The sequence below is a fragment of the Zingiber officinale genome, chromosome 2A (genome assembly GCF_018446385.1).
Source record: "Zingiber officinale cultivar Zhangliang chromosome 2A, Zo_v1.1, whole genome shotgun sequence".
Classification (NCBI taxonomy): Eukaryota; Viridiplantae; Streptophyta; class Magnoliopsida; order Zingiberales; family Zingiberaceae; genus Zingiber; species Zingiber officinale.
This window is the reverse complement of record NC_055988.1, coordinates 156,913,105-156,920,888: the sequence shown is the minus strand read 5'-3', so window position 1 is coordinate 156,920,888 and position 7,784 is coordinate 156,913,105. Positions and strand designations below refer to the sequence as shown.

Genomic DNA, 7,784 nt, shown 5'->3' with positions numbered 1-7,784 from the left:
ACTCTATCCGAACAACAGAATCGGGATTGGAAGGCTGACTGATTCAGATGGGATCGGTCGACCGAACTTGGGGATCGGTCGACCAATCTAGGTTGAGTCAAGACTTGATCCCAAGATCAGGGGATATGGATCAAGTGTGAGGAGGCTATAAAAAGGGGTCTCGACCAGCACTTCAAGGTAACCGAAAATCAGACTACTTGAGCTCCTGTGTGCTGCGATGAAACGCTTTAACAACGCTCAACTGCTACGCTCACTACAACAAAAACTGCAAACGACAACGGATATTATCCGTTGTCGTAGGGTGAAAAAACCGTTGTAACTGAGGGTGTTGTAGAATGTATGGCCCTACGACAACGGTTTTGAATCCGTTGTCTTTGTAGACATTTGACAATGGTTTTTATCCGTTGTTGTATATATGCTCAAAATTTGGCTACGAAGGATACAACAACGTTTTAAAACCGTTGTGGTAGATAATTTCAACAACAGAAATAAACCGTTGTGGTAGACTTTTTTTACAACAGATATAAACGGTTGTGGTAGATAATATTTGACGCATTTTGTTTTTTTTACAACAATTTTAATATATTTTACAACGGATAAAACCGTTGTATTTTATCACTTTTTACAAAAAAATTTGGTTGTGGTTTACCTTGTTTTTACAACATTTTTAACTGTTGTCTTTAATGTTCATTAATACCAAACAACCAATCTTATTTTACTATAAGCAAACCACCAATACAAAACTAAATATTTACTACATTAAATCCAAAATAAACATCCATATATAATTCATCTTGTAGCCACATATACAAAAATATACAAAATGAGTTGTTACTCATCAAAATACACATGTTTTCCATTATTGTTCTCCATATACATTAAATCACATGTTTTTCATTTGCTGTTCTCCATATGGCTTTTATTTTATAAATTAGCAAGGCAAGCTACATCCTAACAAAGTTCACTTCTTGCATCAAAAAAACTCAAGCCTCACGCATTGCCCGACCTGCAAGAGAAAAATTTAACAAAACTTATCAAATTCCAGAATTCCAAAAGGAGAATGTAATTAACCAATCTGTAGTGCAAATGAAGGAAACAAAAAGAGGTGTTTATTAGAGAATAACAGTACATGGAATCTACTAGGAGCAGTGATACCTAGCTTAGCATAGTTTACTAAATAATTAGCACTGCCTGCAGCTAACATTATTTAAGTGAACTATGATCCAAGATCAAGAGAATCCATGCAAAGTGCATTACATCCATTAACATCTTGAAACAATATATTCATGTAATTTTCTGTGCCATTTTCCAAACTGCATTACCTTTCAGAATTTGGTATGCACAATATGCTTTTCCATTTTGCAAGTAACAAGTTGCCAGGAGCTGCAAATTGATCTGCAATAAACAGACCCATGACAAAAGCCGCATAAGTGAAAGTAAAAAACATAGGTTCAAAATCTTCCAATTAAAACTTGAACAAAAAGAATTGGATCATCATGATGAGTTATGGTAGGGTGAATTGTTTGTAGAGCTAAAACAATTCCATAAATTCCTCAAAATAGAAATCACATACGCACAACTTTAATAATTACATAGGACACCTAAAAGAACCAACGTGTCAATCAAATAAGTGTAGATTAAGAGCTATAACATTCACTACATTCTAGCTGGAAAAATAGATTTTTCATTCCATTTCATCAATACAAAGAGAAAATCTAACAAATTTAGCTGCAATGCACCTGCAATTCACGGGTAATTTGCACTGCTCATCAAAGCAAAAGTATATAGAGCAAACTATTAAGAAATCAAACTGCAGTATATAGATGTTTTGTATATCAATATACTATGGATCATACACAAAATGCCTTTACAAGCTCTTCATTTCATTATTCTCAAGCAATCACTAACATGCATATAGATTAAATGAGTGATGCGAAAACTTACCACATGTACTGGAAGTGCTTGTGGATCCACAAATCTGAACTTATCAACCTTGTTTTCTTTTTTCATCTTTTTGAAGAGAAACCTTCCATTCAAGCAAAAAAAAATGTTAGTATGCTAATACAAATAAAATGAAAAAAATGAGTGATGCGAAAACTTACCACATATAAGCAACCAGACAATTAACAGATATTGACTCCAACTCATAAAAAGTGTGATATCTTCAATGTTCACTAGCAATTTGTACCTAATATGCCTAGATGAATAAGTACAATCATATGGCACAATTCAGCAGCAAGAGCAGCAGATGAATAAGTCTATCAAATCTTTCTTGCAACGTAGTTACCTTTGCTACAACTGTAAGTGTAACACCTGCCTGACCCTTTATCTCCAGCTCTTGGATCTACTTCCAAGACTCTACGAATAAGCCCTGCTGCAGCACTAAGACCATCACCTAGAGAAAAATGCATTCGGCTGCAAAATGTCTTAACTGCTTTGGAACCATGAAGTACGATGATGTAGTCCATCAACTCCCCTCCAATCTAGTGTTGTTAAAAAAACAAAAATGATCAGATGAGGCAATCACTTAACCTTAAAGTTAGTTTGCTGAATAGTCGTACTCCAGGAAAGTTAAGAACTAAAGGCAATTTATAATTTTCAAATTGCTAAAAAACTGATAATTTCCAGTATGAATCTTTGCCATAAGTTCATTTCATATTTCAGAAAATGTCAATTGTAATGTAAAAACAACCAGAAATTTGTGATGGTATTTAAATATTATTGGAAATAGTCATGCACAAAGTTCAATGGAGAAATAAGATCAAAGTAGCCACGGCTTGAAATCTCATGTTGTGCTAGACTGGTCAACATGACATGTACCATTCCGATCAATTTAGAATCCAATATTGATCAACACAGATAACCTATCATGTGCCACCCGTGTAGTTCATGTCAATGAGTGTGTTGTGTTGACCCTTGACGTGCTTCGGCATGCTTCAACACACATCAAGCAGATTTTTTAAAAGTTTTTTAACTTGTTTTCCAAAATTATAATTCAATTGATTGTCAAATTATTATAATCTTATTTTAAAACTATACAAATAAAGTAGAAGAAAATTATACGAGTAAAACTTAATATGAATTTTTCTCAACATGCACTGAAGTAAAAAACGAAAAAAAATCATCTCTACTTTAACTATCTAAATTGATATAGTTTATTAAAAGTACAAAAAAAACTCAATGAGAAAGAATTAAATGAGTAAAACCTATCTCAATTCATCTTGGCATATTAAACACGTGTCAACTCGTATGGGGTTTCAAGATTGTAAGTAATCTCGAATTGTAATGGGAGAAGTCAGGACCTTCCTGTTGCTGCTGTTCTTCTAATTTCCTGGATTCAGAGGCATAAAAATAGCAACTGTAACAGTGATTTAATATGAACAAGCAGCATAGATAGCCATAAGATTCGAAAAGAACTGGTAAGAAGAGTATCATACCTTCGCTTTCGGTGTCAAAGATTGTATATTAACTTCTCCATTAAAGAAATCTGTTTAAAGTTTGACAAAATGTGAAAAAGAAAACATGAAAATTGTAAAAGAGAACAGAGGATGAAATGGTGCTAACAAAGGTTACATGGTCTGGCAACAATCCGACATTCTTCATGAGGATGAAATGGTGGAAGGCCCCTTCAGGGTCCCCATTTTGTGCTCTTCCTGCAATCACAGTATGGCAAGAGACCACATTGAGGAAAGGAAATCCTCTCAGAACCCTTTCTCCTTCTTCAAGATGACCACTTCTCATGTACATGTGAGCTAGAGAGCTCCCAACACACATGTCCTGCTCAAACCCATTGATAACCACGAAGGCATGGATTTGGCGACCAGAACCTGCATCCTTCAATCTGGCGCAGCATCGCAAGGTGCTCCCCAAACCAAACTCATCGGGACGTAGGCCCTCCCTCCTCGACCTCAGGAAGCACTCGAGTCCCTCCTCGTCGAGCTCGAAGTGAGCCAGCCCGGCAATCATGGCATTCCAGGTAGCGAGGTTCCTCTCTGGCATTTCATCGAACAGCTTGCGGGCAGCGTTGATGTCCCCGTTGTGGATGAGGCCGCCGATGCGGATGTTGAAGGGCATCACGTTTCGACACGCCATTGCGTCAAAGACGACGCGGGCGGCGGGGACTCGGCCAAGTTTGAGGTACATGTGGAAAAGGTGGTTTCCAGTGAAGCGGTGGAAAGAGGCAGCACCGACGATGGCTATGATTGCGTGGAGCTGACGGCCTAGGCGGAGGGAGCGCGGCGAAGGGAGTAGGCAGCAGGCGTTCAGGAGGTGAGAGAAGAGGTTGGTGTCGGACCATAGCTGGGGTCAGATCGCCATCTTTCGGAGCACGATGAGAGGAAAACGATGGAGGCTAGGAGAGGGGGAGATGGTCGTGGCTGTGGGAATGGGAATGCGACAAAAAATACGGAGGGGGAAGGGATTTGAGAGATATCGAGAAGTTTCTGTTACAAAAAGGCGATTGGAGCTATGGACAGTGTTGGGGTCGTGGAGGAAGAAGGGAGGGAGGGAGCGGAGGCCGGAGCTGCCTCCCACCAGTTCATTGATTCCATCGCGAAGAAGGAAAAAGTAAAGTGGCTAGGTTTGGGAGCACGAAGGGAAAACACGGCGCCGAAAAGAAAACAGCGAGGGAAAGGAAAACAGCGAGCGGGAAAATGACCAAATTCAATTACAACGGTTTTTTCAAAACTGTTGTCGTAGTCGCTAAAAACGCGGATAAAGACAACGGTTTATAAAACCGTTGTAAAAAGTGTTGTCGTTTAAAAAAAAACGCTCAATGACAACAGTGTTGCCAAAATCGTTGTCTTTTATATTTTCAAAGACAACGGTTTTGACAAAAACCGTTGTCTTTGAGCAAATACGCAACGCTTTCTCTTAAAATCGTTGTCGTAGGGGTGTTGTCGTTTGCAGTTTTTGTTGTAGTGGCTGACAATTGACGTTCTTTTCCAACATCTTTATATTGTCGATAACTTAGTTTTAATATTGCAATTGTAATTGATCTTGTAAAGATTTCTCGAGCTTATAATAATTGCCCATCAAAAGCACTCTCACGTGCGGGCCTTGGAGTAGGAGTCGCCACAGGCTCTGAATTAAGTAAAAGAAAGCTTGTTAACGTTGCTTGTCTTTTCATTCTTTATTCCGCTGTGTATTCTGTGTGTTTTGCAAAACAAACGAATTAGCCACGCGTGTTATTCACCCCCTCTAGCACGTCTACGATCCTATAATTTATGTTGAACGCCTTCCGTTATATGTACGAGATATTCATGTTATTTTATCTATTTAGAACTCCTCCTATTCCCCATAACCTTTATCTATTTGTTTACCCTAAAAAAAAAATCAAAATTCGGGGTTTTACTCTTCTAGTCCTGACTGAAAATAGTCTTCTTCGAGGACATGTCGTCCTTAAATAAGGGTTGGAAATCCTATTTCTTCTTCATAGAAATACTTGATTCTATCACTTAGCCTACTACTTGGCAATCTACCTTTCCTCCTCTTCCTAGATCTACAAAATTGAAGCAAGATCCCATCATTCCTATCTATCTCCCCAAGCTGAGCAATCAAGTCTTTAAAATTCACAAATGGTTACAGGAGAGCTTCTTATATCTTTTTGGTTTGAGCCCCATTCAAAAGAGACTACCTTGTCCCTTTGGTGAGTTTTGGTAATTTTGATACTTACACCATCTCTAACTAAGGTATTTTTTATTTTGTGTAGTGGATGCTATTTTCTTGTCCTGATTGATGAGTCAATCGATCTGAAAAAAGGCTGAGCTTTGTGCCAATGAACAAGAATTACTGGTCGAGTGGGGTTTACCAGTACCCCCTTCTTCTGATGAGACCTCGTAGATCCTATAGATGAGATGAACACAACTAGGGTATCTAGGGAGTTACCTTCGAAACCTTCTTTAACCCCTGTGATCTCTTCTCCAAAGAAGGCAGTTTCGCTAAAGAGGAAGCACAAGAAGTGCAAGTTAACCCTTACCCCTTCTCCTACGAGGCAGGTCATCCCTGCTTAGTCTGCTCCTGCTCAGGAAGATATACGAGAACAGCCCCTTGAACAGAACTTGGCTATTCTTTAACCTACCCTATTAACTCCTACTCTTGACCAACCTCCAGAGGACACTTCTTTTCTAGGCTGTTCTCTAGATCACATCCTCTCTATATCTCCGATCCGAGTACTACCTTTGCTGCTCCGGAGGTTCCTCCCCAATCATCAATCATTTTTGCTTTGACTTTTGCCCAAGATTCCTTTTATCCAACATCTCTTCTTCCTTCTACTCTCCTAATATTATTCATAGGTTGCTTAATAGATGCTTGGACAGAGGCCAAAGACCAGCTTAGCAAACTCACACCCACAGAGATGGAAGATGAATTTTCATATTAGCAGATGAAGGTATCATCACTTAATCAACTATCTTTATCCCCTTTTTGAGACTCATAACTAGGTTTATTTTTCAGCACTGGGCAATCAATACAAGCATCACTCAACAATTGCATGATTTGGTGAAGGAGAACAAGTTGTTGAAACAGCAAACCTCTACAGCGATTCTACGCAAAACTCTGAGTGAACAAAAGAATTATCTACTCAACTAAAAGAAGCTCAAGACTGGCTGAAGCTTAGCGTGAGAAGGTGACTTAATGGAAGACCACCTCGAAAACTCTTAAGGCTCAATTTCAATCAGAAACAAACTTCTGAGAAGACATAAAAGCAAAACTAGAGAGTAGATTACTGAGAATAAGCGGTTATGTGTTGAACAAGATTCCTTACTCTCCAATTTACTGGCCGCTCAATTTGAAACAACGACCGCCCAAATGAGGCTAACAGCTCATTGGGTGGAAGAGGATGAGTGATTTGAACTGAGGAAGACAACCCTTTTCCACACCCCCAAGTTCAATGTGTCCATTGCTAACTTCATTTCTAGGGCTCTTTTTCTTGGAGCCGAAAGGGCGATGATGCAATTAAAAGAGGGTGGATATCTAACCTTTGATCCTCCAGCCAACTTTTTGGATCACAAAAAGATACTTCATGCTACCTCATCCGGCTTACTTCCCTATTTTTCTTAATGTGCCTTGCTTTTTCTTACATGTTCCAGTTGGTTCTTAATACCTATTAAACTTTTTTGCATATTTAAGTCTTTGGTTAAAATTTTTCTATATAACCACCACCATTTTCAATATGGGTGTTATAATAGAGATAATTTGGCTTCTTCTGGGCAAAAATTGGGGTAAAATGAGACAATGTCTCTTAGGAACGCCCACCTGGGCCAAACGAACTATCGCATGCGACGTCCATCTGGCCAAGGATGTCAATCTTTATGGCTGACTGAACTTGAGATTCGTTTAAGTTCCTACTCATTCGAATATAAGCCTTAAAAAAGAACTAGCTATAATGCTCATAGTTTACTCAAGTAAAGGAATCTATGATTGGTCAAAATTAAACCTGTTCGGTATAACATCACTTAGTATGTCTCAGACCAATGTGATCTGGTCTAGCACGTTCACCTAGTATTTCCCAAACAAATTTTGAAAAATCGTACAAGCTTAAGACTAGCAAAGACTAATCATGCTTTCCCCTTAAGGAATTACATATAAAATCATGCTAACCTCGGTAAAAACATTGACTCTTCTAGTTAAATGCCCATTGAATCAGTTATTGTTGCAGACTTTTCATTGATGACACGTGTGTATGCATCATCATAGATGTATCACCTTTTACTTATCTTTTACTTTTTCCGATTATCTGACAGGTCACAACCGAGCTTGCCTTTTCATTATTATAATCCATTGGT

General features: G+C 38.6%; 1 long non-coding RNA gene across 1 annotated transcript; it reads right to left on the bottom strand.

Moving 5' to 3' along the window:
• Positions 1 to 3,285: 3,285 nt before the first annotated feature.
• On the bottom strand, positions 3,286 to 3,681 carry LOC122040202. The gene is made up of 3 exons (XR_006128542.1): positions 3,565 to 3,681; positions 3,438 to 3,487; positions 3,286 to 3,358 (listed from the first exon to the last, which is right to left on the bottom strand). It is a non-coding gene; the product is annotated as an uncharacterized LOC122040202 (long non-coding RNA).
• Positions 3,682 to 7,784: the final 4,103 nt, after the last annotated feature.